Source organism: Dermacentor albipictus, chromosome 10 (assembly GCF_038994185.2).
Source record: "Dermacentor albipictus isolate Rhodes 1998 colony chromosome 10, USDA_Dalb.pri_finalv2, whole genome shotgun sequence".
In the NCBI taxonomy this organism is placed as follows: Eukaryota; Metazoa; Arthropoda; class Arachnida; order Ixodida; family Ixodidae; genus Dermacentor; species Dermacentor albipictus.
In genome coordinates, this window is record NC_091830.1 from 80,376,467 (window position 1) to 80,388,860 (window position 12,394).

The 12,394-nt window shown below is 46.0% G+C and overlaps 1 protein-coding gene across 4 annotated transcripts in view; it reads right to left on the minus strand.

Annotated features, from left to right (window-relative positions):
• The window catches only part of LOC139050429 (prestin-like), a 312,086-nt gene that overhangs the window by 175,929 nt on the left and 123,763 nt on the right, over positions 1–12,394 (minus strand). The window contains exon 1 of one of the 4 annotated variants that reach the window (XM_070526800.1): positions 4,527–5,034. The exons of the other annotated variants lie outside the window; for them this stretch is intronic. The gene's annotated coding sequence lies outside the window, so the exon portion shown is untranslated. Of the gene's footprint in view, positions 1–4,526; positions 5,035–12,394 lie in introns of those variants that run through there. 4 annotated transcript variants of the gene reach the window in all.

The following is a 12,394-nucleotide window of genomic DNA, read 5'->3' on the forward strand; positions in this document are numbered from 1 at the left end:
GTTCTGCGGAAACCCGCAAGGTGGAGAGAAGTAATTAATAAAGGGAAAATCAGACATCCACCCATTCGTAGCGATTGCTACAAAGGAAACCCATACGGGTTCCTCGAAAGAAAAGCCTCAGAGTTCAGCAGAACCTATGGGTTCAGAAAGAAAAGCCTCAGCGTAACTCTGAGGCTTTTCTTTCGAGGAACCCGTATGGGTTTCCTTTGTAGCAATCGCTACGAATGGGTGGATGTCTGATTTTCCCTTTACAAAAGGATAAGTTCGTGGGAAATACACCCTTACCACGTGCTAGGCAAGTGGCATGGTAAGGTACGGTAACCATGTAGGTATACACTTGTCCATAGACATTCTGCAGACAACTGTCTACAAACATGAATTTTAATTAATCCACAGACACTATATAGACAGTCTATACACTCAGACTTCTTATAGACTAGTCTATAAAAAGTGTATGGCCATAAGTCTATAGACACTCTATAGACAGCCTATAAACTCAGACTTTTTATAGACTAGTCTATAAAAAGTGTATGGCCATAAGGCTATAGACAGTCTATAGACAGCTTATAGACTCAGACTTCTTATAGACTAGTCTATAAAAAGTTATAATTACAAGTCTATAGACTGTCTATAGACAGTGTATAGACAGTCTATAGACTCAGACTTTTTATAGACTAGTCTATAAAAAGTGTGCGGCCATAAGTCTATAGACTGTCTATAGACTAGTCTAAAGAAATATCTATAGGCAGTCTATAAACTTAGATTTTTATAGACCAGTCTATAAAAAGTGTGCGGCCATAAATCTATAGACTGTCTATAGACCAGTCTAAAGAAATGTCTACAGACAGTCTATAGAGTTCATAGACAAATGAATATGGACTGTCTATTGACTTTCTATAAAAATTTTTGTAAGGGAAGTATACTTGAAATTGCACTTTTAGGCAGGTAACTGCTTCGGCTTGGTGAATATTTCGGCTCCGAGCTATTGTCATAGATATGGGGCCCTAAGAGCCGTATAAAACTGTATCTGAGCACTTTCAACTTCAGAATGAAAGCGACAGCGAGAGTAACGCTTTGCTCTTTTACAATAGTGTCAAGTTAGACTAAAATAGCCGTTTAAAGCAGTTTTACTTTCGAATGCACGCATTAGAACTTTCACTTTCTTCAAATGGGTGCCTTAACCCTCGGCAATGTAGTTGGTTCGCGACTGCTCATAGGCGGTAACGGGGATTTGAAGCTCCTCATTCAAATATCGCGTATGGGCCTGCTTTCGCCTTTATCTCCTACAACATGAATTTAGGTCAGACAGCATGATTTAAGAAAGAAGCAAGTTATGGTGAAAACGTGCACATATGCTCACCGCGGGCCAATTGTGCTAATTACTAGTGCACCAGTGGGTTGCGTAAGAACCGCTCATGTAAGCTTTCGGGATTCATGCTGGGCAGTGGTACAGCAGGTTGACCTCTAGGTTATGATTTAGCCTGAGCTATAGCTAATAAACGTGCAACACTCCATTCAACTGCATTGTTAAGATTACATACGACTTTCGGGCTTCTTGTTGCTCCCATATCCTGGTTTAGCCATACTTAGTCCGACAGAAGATATTAGAGAACCACAGGCAGCGGAACGTAAGTTTGCTTGGTCTTGAGCTTTGAGAACGCCTGTGGACCGAATGGCCCGATCTTAGCTTTCCTGCTGATCTTGATTCTAGCCCTTTCGCTTGGCCTTCACACATTGAAGGTGAATATGCTTGTCAGAAAGTGATGCAATAGTTTACATGTATTCTTCCTGCTATTCGAAAGGCATTTCCATATCTCTATCCGCAACCTTCTGATGTGGGGAGTACACCTAGCACACTTTTCTACAATGTGTACTAATAATATATATGTATTTCGCTGAAGTATCCAGTTGACACCCTCCTGCTGACACCCAGGTGCCTCACTAACTAGAAGGTAAAGCGAGCATCAGATGACGTTGTCATTTTCCCACTTTGCACATTATATTTTTATCTTCCGAAAATGCATCCACTGTGGTGAAGTAACTGAAATACAATTAACCTGATCATCATGTGTGTAAACGTGACGTTCGCGGCGGATCGTTGTGGTACTGGCTGTGGCGAAAGGCAGAGTTGACTTAAATTATACGTTGATGAGACCCCGCTACCGCTATAGATGTATGATAAGCACAAGGGACAAGGTATCTTAATGAATGCCCCAACTGGGAGTATGAAGGGAGCTGCCACCTAACAAGTTGCCTATGCAACGATCATAATAATGATGTCAGTATTAATTCATACTGTACAAGGACTTGCCTGTGCTCATTTATTCTTCGGACTTCGGAGGACTGGAATCGCTTTCTCGGATGAATAGCTTCCGCGCGAGGCATTGTTTTTGGTAGCTACTAGAAAAGATCGTATGAATATGATTTTTCAGTATTTATTGCATCCATAAATTCTGCCACTTCGCTTTGTAATGCCTTTGGGACTCCAGGGTATTCATAGATAAAATAAATAAAACGAAAAGTTCATGCTTCGCTTTGTGTGCACGGGATCCCGCAGTCACGTACGAAATTTATGGCGAAATGAGGATCGAATACAGTGCAACCCGCACGATCAAATGAGGGGCACAAAATCATACTGAGCAGACTGACTGATTGCAGTAAACGTTGGTAAGGCTGAACACAGCGCAGTTTAAAAAAACCGCGCTTCGGGCGACCTCGGCACGCTCCAACGCACCGTCATTGACTGACCTCGCGAAGGCAGGCTTTGAAAAGGTAATCACAGGGCGGCTGTATAGTTTAGCCACTGCAAACAAAGGAATATCACTTGGACTTGGGCTTAACGTGCGGCGGCCGCTTGTAACTACTGACAGAAGGGAACACAATGGGCACCTGCCGCAGTTTGTCAAGCACTGAGCGGCGGTTTAAGGCGTTGTTAACGGTGGCCAGTTGCACTTCGTGCTGCACGACTTGGCGCTACTGACAAGCGCACTGGTCGAGCGTGTGCATTCAGTCGTGAGACCAGTGCACGTTAGAGCAGAATACAGTACCCGTTGAGGCGGCTCGTTGCACGAAGGAAAGCTAGTATCGCACGCGCCAAATCGAGCGAAGAAAGAGCCCCTGCAAAGGACTTGCTCAATGCTGTGTCTGTTAACTTACATGTACATGTGTTATCCTACCTTTCCTTCGGGTGCTATGAATAGTTAAGCAGACTGCGAGCAGGCTTCCCTGTTATCAATCTACACGCTATACTTCGTACAGTTTCCACTCAGCGCCGCAATTCTTTCATTCAATAAAAGACATTAGCGAAAACGAGGAACGACCACAAAATGAGACCCTCTCATTTTGCGGTCACCCTGGTTTGCGCTATCTCCTTTTAATGGACACGTACCAACTTGCCCCTACAGAACTTTTATAGAATTTATTTCATTGTTCACCAGTTTCAACCTCTCCATTTAGTATGCTAGCTTGTCCTTCGGAGCCTGTTTGTGGGCTGTTAGGTAATCTTGCTTATTAATTGCAATATAAGAGTACTAATTTACAGTCTCGCAGGAATAAAGTGATAACAAAGGTAGAAGTTACAATAAGGCAATTAGAAACAATCCTGTCATCGAAGTATGACAGGACAAGGGCAGCGCTGAAAGACCAAAACGTAATAAGCATTTCTTTTGTAAGGAATAAAGGCATCACCCGTGCCAAATATCGAGCTTTACTTCTAAGCACTCATTTTGCATTTTGCAAAGCTGCGTTACCCCAAATTAGTGTGTCCAATTGTCGGGCTACGTCGCTTCCTGTCACGCTGCAACTTCAGGCGCTGCACCGTCTTCTTGGGCTCTTGCTGTCATTCTCATCTGAGGTGCAACCATGTTGAAATTTTTGTATTCATCGGGTGCGGATAAAGCTAATGACATACGATGGCAGAATGTGTAGGCCGAAGTGGAGGACTGCTCCGCCGCCGGCATTTAAATGGTGTGGCGTGATAATCATTGGTGCCACAATGCGCGGACTCGTCGCAATGACATCTTCGTATGCCATCTTGGAACGTCAGTCTACGGCAACAAGGCAAGCGCACCATAATAGCGCTTGAACACATATACACGGGGATAATGTTTATTTGGAGATTGTTGTTGGAAATTAGTGGCTGTGTACGTCTATTCATGTCCTCGTCTTTTAAACGCTACACGGCTGATGATGACCCGCCGTGGTTGCTCAGTGGCTATGGTGTTGGGCTGCTGAGCACGAGGTCGCGGGATCGAATCCCGGCCACGGCGGCCGCATTTCGATGGGGGCGAAATGCGAAAACACCCGTGTGCTTAGATTTAGGTGCACGTTAAAGAACCCCAGGTGGTCAAAATTTCCGGAGTCCTCCACTACGGCGTGCCTCATAATCAGAAAGTGGTTTTGGCACGAAAAAACCCCAATTATTATTATTATTATTATTACGGCTGATGATGATGATGATGATGATGGCTATTCCAAGGTGGCCATCGGCATGGTGCGAAATACAGCACCCTTACGCGTAAACGTACCTGAAAAGGCGGATACGTGTTACAGCCTCCAGGCACAGCGCTATGTTCCCGGGTCCCCGATGAACCAGTCTTTCCCATCCTGCTCATCGCGCACAACAGGCAACAGCTGTCGGCGCCGATTTGTCCACGCAGCGGTCAACCGGCGAGCCCGACGGTCAGCCGAAACGAGAGAAACACTTGGAGGCGGTGATCGAGTACACACACACACACACTGACGCACCGACACAAACACCAGCAAACGCGATCAGACGGGAAGGGAGGCGCACCTCCGCACGTGAGTTCAGGAAACCAACATCATCGGACTCGGCCAGCAAGCCGAAGAAGGACGTCAACGGCCGGCTCCAGTCCAGGAACTAGCTATCCGACGAGGGGGATAGCGGCGGGTGGGTGCGGGCGACTCGAAGACACGCCGGCGGTCACCCAAGCGGGAGCGTTGCGTTGAACGAGAAAAAGAGTTCCGAAAGCCAGACCAGACGCTCGTCTGCGAAGCGGCCTCGATTTGGATGTGTGGCCGCCGCCGCCGCGTGCGATGTGGGGTGGTCGAGGTTCCTTCCCCTTCTTCCTCCTCCTCCTCTTGTCGTGTCTCTCTCTCTCACCTTTTCTTTCTCTCTCGTGTTCTTTCTGCGACTGCCCCGTGTGCAGTACCCTCAGCAAGCGTCCAGCGCTGGGTGTCGATCAACTGACCGGTCCATGTCGACCAGAAGCCCCGTGGCAGGGACAGCTTGGGATGCGTCCTTCTTTCTCCATCCCCCGCCCGTTTTGTTTTGCTCCCTCCTCCTGACCACCAGGTGTTGCGAGGGGGTTTTTACCGTTCCCTCGGCTATATCGTTTTAAACCAGAGAGAGTACTCCTTCTCACGAAGACAACTCTTTCCCCGGTCGACGTCGCTGCCGCAGCCGCTGGTGGCGGCTTGTTCCGAGGAAGTGTACGAAGAGGATGTTCGTATTCCAGCGTCTCGAGAGTCGAATGGAAAGGGAGCGAACCACTTCACGAAGCCGGTTATGCCTTTCGGTTTCTGCTTTTGGTCGTTCCGCTTGTCTCTCTTTTTTTTCCCCCCCACTTCTCATGCGTGCGTTACGCTGTGAGCACCCTTTAACGCTTATGCTGCATACCTTGTGCAATGCGTCCAGTTGGCACCTTTTCTTTCGGTAATAAGTTATTTTTTTGGCACATCCCTAGTTTTTCGCACTTAGCTGTAGGGAGTTCTTTCAGCCATTCACATGGCCGTTCAGGGCATGGAGTTCGATCACGCTCGGGTACAACGTTCGCAGCATACAATAATACAGTTTACGCCGTTAAAAAGTTTTTGTTTTGCTCGCTTGACGGAGACGCCACCTGAACGTCATTCCTTATCTTAATCCTGGTCGAAGTAACTTTGGCGCAACTGTCGCAGCCATTCAGAAAAAAAAGGAATGAAAAAACTTCCGGCCCAGTTTTCTGCATATGTAGTCCACTAATGTAGGTTGAGTTGGTTAACGGAAGTAAAGTATTGGCAGATCAAGATTAAGTCCTATGTATGTCTCGCTCTGCATTACTCTGGAGAGCAATGAAGCTTCCACAGTCAGTTCTGGAAGTAGTTCTACGTTCTGAGATAAGCCACATTTGAAACATTCATCGATACTTTTTTTGCTTTTCTGCAGGTAACGAAAGTGACCCACTGTAACTAAAAAGCTCAATGGCAGTTAATGTTTGCTCCAATTCGACACCTAATTCCTGAAGGCACTGAAATGAAATTAAATGAACTGTAGATGTAAAACCTACTAATAGCAGTTGGCATAAACTCGTTTTTACTTAATAACAATTTATTTGGTCTCAAAGCTGTTTACTTTGGAAGTACGGAACTGACTAATGACTAATAAGTATTCTATAAAAGAAGTCTATCTATAAAGCTCCTTTCTTATAGTTTATTTACAGTCAAGGCATGATTAAATGCGTTCCCTAAGATTGTGGATGTTTCTAATCGAAAATCAAGAAATGAGCCGGGCTCCAATGTAATTTATAGGAATAATCTGATCAAAGTGCATTGTCCATTGTTGCAAAAAAAAAAGAAAGAAAGCAAATGTCAGACGCGTCCATCACCGCATGAGCGAAAACCTTCTAGGAGGCTCCTACACAATGACGGTTTACACGGCGAACAAAAATCAACCGTAATTCATAAGAAAAAAGTTGTTTACATCTGCTTGTAAACATGCCGAGCCTTCCGCTGTTCTCTGAGGCTTCAATGAAATCAAAAGCCAAATTCTGAGTTCCTTTCGGCGCCATGCTAGTGCCGAACGAAACACCAGAGCCTCGTCTTGCCGTAACAAACGGGGCTCCACCCTTGAACAGCAGGTGACAAGGTGGACACGTGGCCTTGTTCTTCACAATGCCACCAAGTCCTCGAGCCACGTCACTTCTCAGGGCCACGGGCATTTCGTGCGCTCCTATTAACCGGTGCTTTCCTTCGTGCCTTTAAAGCGCAACTGCTGTCCAAGGGCGTCATGGTTCCCCCGGCGGCAGTCATGTCGTCATACGCTCCAGACAACATACCACCTTTGTACTTTTTTCTTTATAAAGAAGTGCGCGTCCGTTAACCACGTGGTCGCGCAATGAATCGGGCAGGTCCGCAGAGAACACGCGAGCGTCATGAAGCCTGACAGCGATATGACCGATTGAGGAGGATCATGCGACCGACATGTTGTATTCGGGAGGTAATCATTGAGGTGTGTTTCTTTCTTTCTTTCTTTCTTTCTTTCTTTCTTTCTTTCTTTCTTTCTTTCTTTCTTTCTTTCTTTCTTTCTTTCTTTCTTTCTTTCTTTTCTTTCTTTCTTTCTTTCTTTCTTTCTTTTTTTTTGCAAACAATGGATCACTTGCCATGACGCGCATTTTCAATGCTGCGAGCATTGTGACTGATGTTAGCGCGTAATTGTTTTAAGGAGCGCAGAAAAGATCGACAAGCGTGAATAGGGGAGCCCTACCCTATAATTCCGAATGTATGACAAGATTTGCATAATAGAGCTACTGCAGGTCTCATTTACAGGAATTTGGTTAAGTGAGTACGGGAAACATAAATATTAACAAAACAGAAGAATCAAATGTTCTGTGAAAGGCGCTGCCGGAAGATCTCAAGCCTTCTAATCTAATCAAATAAATAAAGAGGAAAGAGCAATTTAATAAGATACACAATTGTGAAAACAAAATGAAGAAGAAAGGAAATCATCAGGAATATACCGTTATGATTATCATGTATGTGTCTTATCTATTAACGTAATGAATCATCTCGGCAGTCTACGGAATAGTTTTCATGGTCAATGAAGCTGCGTACCAAAGCCAAGTGTCGCATCAAGCGGCCGCAGATACATGCCATATGCAAGAGCCGTCTATGGCAAGACTGCTGAGTTTGAAAGATCATCACAAGTGCAAAACACTTACAGCGCTAATCTATCAGGAGATTATGTTTCCAAGCCATGCCGCGTCAGAATACCCAGTTGCCACTATACTTCTCGCTGGGCTTTGGAATAATAAACGCTGTATTCATTCATTCATGCCATAAAACTGTGTGGCATATCGGAATTTGTAGGAATAAATATAGTGCAAAATTAAATCTATATCGAGGGACAAGACGCACTTTATATTTGTGTATTCCTGAAATTTTGGGGCACCCCTACCCGTACCCAATAAATATACACGGAAAATATATGCAAATTATCAAGCCATTTAAGAAACCGCAGGGTATAAAATGCGTGAATGCAGGATGTTTGCGCAACTTACTGAGCAGGACATTTCCTTCCACGAGCATGCTCTTCAATTTAGCCGCTTCTCGTGGTTACAATGGTAAATACTTTGCATAGAAGGAATAATCTAGAGAGAACCGGCAACATAAATGAAAATTGCCTCCTGTCACAGGCTACTCAATAACAGCGCGGTATCAAGAGTAATCGGATGAGAAATCATAGCCGCTGATTATTTCTGGACGAAGTTCATCGCCGTGGGCATCGCCTGAGTGGCATCCGCGAAGAAGTTGCTATATGCTTATCACTTTATCGTGGACTAACGGAGTGCTCTAAAAATTAATGTATTATAATTTCGGGGTAGTACAATGAATGACGAGGCGCCGAGGTGTTAGCAAGAACCCGAAATATATATTTTACCCATTGTATCAGCTCAGTATATCACTCAATTGGAAATATTACACGAAGCATTATATTCTCGCTCCCAACCTCACAGGCGAAATAGTTTCATTATAGAGAGAGAGAGAAAAAAAGGGAAGGAAAGACAGGGAGGTTAGCCAGTGTAAACAACGGTTGGCTACCCTGTGATGGGGAAAGGGGTAAAGGGAATAAAAGGAGAAGGAAGAGAGAGAAAAAGACGAGAAAAATGCACACAGTAACGCGATGTTACGCGCAACAATGGTCAAAGGCGGTCGCACAATTCACATGTCCTTAAGGACTTGAGTAAAGCCCTTAAGGCTTTTAGTGCTGAAACCCGTGTGGACCAATGTCCTAGAACCCTCTCTTCTGTCAAGGGGCGATTGTCCAGTTTTTTTTTTCGAGCGCGGTCACGAGCACTTTTCCTTGCACATTGTAACGTGGACAGTCACAGAGGAGGTGCGCAATCGTCTCTTCGCAGCCCATTTCATTACAGAAGCGAGGGAAAATTTTCATCATAGAACTTTCCCTCGCTTCAACGGCAACACCGTTTTGGGCGGCGCGCGCGAACAAACTCTTTGAATGAACGAACTTGTCCTCTTCGCGAAGGTCGCTCCTCCGTAGCCACTGAAGTAAACGTTGCAAATATTTTGTCAGGTAAGGGGGTTCCACGCATCCGCGGAAGGCTGGTTCGGAGGTCGCACGTCCACCAGAGGGGGAGGGTGCAAACATACATGAATGACAGACCGGGCCCGGCGTCCGCGGCCACGATAGCGCCAGGCAGTGAAGCGAAACGCTTTCACCTAATCCCCTTTCGGTGGAAAGACTGGCTGTTCGAGCTCGACGTTACCCTTCCGAGGCTCGCTCCACGGCATGGGCGCCCTTTAAAACGCTTCCCTCAGCAAGAGCTGCCCAGCCGCTGCCGAGCTTTCTCCGTGCGCGGAGTCATTCTTCATCCACGCGCTTGAGTGCTCCCGGCACCCGACACGGATCGAAAAAAAAAATAATTCGGGCCGGTTGTCTTCCATTGAGGAGCGCGCGGGCGTGACGACTGGGGAATTGCAAATGAATCGCCCGAAAAAAAAAAAGAACCGCGCCCGGTGTCATCCGTCTTTGCGCAAAAGCGCCGCGGGCCGCACCGAAAGCGCATACCTTGGCCGCGCGCTTTCTGCGCGCCGTTCGCCTGGAATTATGCGCGCGCGGAACGCCTTTTGTTCGCGGACGACGTTGCGCCAACAATAGCGCGCATACCGGTACCGAGCTTTGGCCCGAGGAAACCAGGGCTTCGCGCAGTTTGCCCGCGCGGCGGGGCTCGGTTTCGCCACTAAGTGGCGTGAAACAACGGGGAGCGTGCCTGCTGCCAAGGGACATAAGAAATCGTAAACACTGCGTGCTCGATACCAGCGATCCGTCGTTCTTTTATATTTGTGTGTGTGACATTGAGATGGAACGTAGTGTTGATAGCGCTAGTTACAGTTGCTATGCTACAACTGTTGCAAAGTTGGGAAACAACGCGTTACCGCCCTCTGACTGTTGGGACTTCGACTGCCCTACCAGTTGGCCCCGACAGGAACTGGTTGTATCACGAGCTATTACATAAACGTTTACAGATGCCGTTACGCGGGACAAACCAGAATGGGCTTGAATCTATAATGTATATGTGCAGAGGCACCGAAACACTGAACATCTATAAACCGAAAATTGTTCCTTGTATATCCGATAAACAACTACCTTCTACTTTGACTGAGACTACAGCTTTCTGCGCTGCCTCTTAAGAGTTGTCAGAGGTTAATAGACTGCATTACTCTTTTCATTCCAACAAGTCTGAATTTAAAGGTACATATTTAACACTTGTGCACGTGCAGCCACCCACTCTTGCACGACCCGCCGTGGTTGCTCAGTGGCTTTGGTGTTAGGCTGCTGAGGTCGCGGGATCGAATCCCGGCCACGGCGGCCACATTTCGATGGGGGCGAAATGCGAAAACACCCGTGTACTTAGATTTAGGTACACGTTTAGGTACACGTTAAGGAAATGCGAAATGCGAAAACATCCATGTACTTAGATTTAGGTAGACGTTAAGGAACCCCAGGTGGTCGAAATTTCCGGAGTCCTCCCCTACGGCGTGCCTCATAATCAGGAAGTGGTTTTGGCACGTAAAACCCCTAATTTAATTTTTAACTCTTGCACGCGCATGCACGAATCCACATTATGCGTGCTGTCTGTCCGACACACTAACTTTCAGATCTACACGCCCCCCATAGGCAAATCTCCATGTTTCTTTTTTCCCTTCAGCAAACGAGAATGGCCCGCGATCATGCTTAAATGAAGCATGTGAGGCCCTGATCGCATTGCGTCGATCACACCGGTAAGCGCCGTAGATAGGAAATCGTTCATACAGCGCAGCTTCAATGCGAATGACCATAAAACTAATTAATTCCTTCCTTATTGTAAATGAACTACACTGTAAAGGGAAATAACTTCCTCTAGCGACCCTCCAGTTGGGAGTTTATTATGCTCCGTATGATCGGAGTAGATTTTTTACTCCGTGCGAGCGGAATTTTTGCGTGGAACCATGGGGAGTTGCTTTTCTGTCTTTTTTATTTATTTTTTTACTTTGCACTGGACGGAGCTTTTTCGAGGTGCAACGGGAGCATAAAAAGGTATCGTGTTAGTTCGCGTGAAGACTACAATATGCAGAGGTTACTGTTCAAATTTTGATATAGACACAAGACCGCGTCAAATTGAACGAAACAAGTCAATGGAAGTACATAGATCATGACATACATAAACATTTCAGAAACGCCAATGCAGAACTCTGAAAGACATCTAACATACACGCGACACTCATGAAGCAGCGCTGCCGGTATATATAGCCACGACACTGTGTGCCTCAATCCGGCCTAGTGAGCAGCTGTGCTGTTTTCATAATTACGACTCACATGCTCGGTCATACGAGATCTGCCTGTCTGAAATTAACAGAAGACCTTAATCAACACAAAACTGTTAATTCAAAATAGCGAGAAAACAAGTTGATGGTGTAATTTTTCACAATCAGCATGCCATTCTGTGAGTGCTTGGGCGACTTCGCACACCGCCAGCGTTCGCGGCCAAAAAGTAGTGCGCTAGTTACAGTAAGAAAGAAAATGTAAGTGCGTGCGCTTCATGGCAAAATTAACTTTGTGCAAAATAGTGGTAGCGTAACAAGAACTTATTAAGTGAAAGCATTACCCGCAGCATGCAGCCAACGTAACACCGAAAAGTGCGCAGTTATACATTTTCTAGACCGCACTACTTGCTCAGCGTCCAAGCAATATCTTTCGGTTGTAAAAAGGAGCTGCATCCCTGATCTGTCGAGCGAATCCTCAAACGCAGAGCCAGCAGCCATGCTTCTAAATCAGTGTCTAGGATAGAGCGTATAATCTTAATGCAATATCGGAAGCAACGGTGTGACCAAAACCGAAATGCACGATAACAATTCGATTCCAGCGCTCAGGAAGAAGCTTCATTTACAGTACGCATACTTATGTCCTACCGTTTTTCTTGGGAGAGGATATCCATACATAGATGCATAAAAACAGTTGCTTGCATTCCGGTGTTTCTCATTGGCAACACAGCACCGCAACGAACTTGTAGCATGCCATTCATGTTGCGACAAGCACGGACGTCGTGGCTCGAAGAGACTGCTCTTGCCATTGCTACCCGGTCCTTTCAAACATTACACCGGACTTTGTCAGCACGTA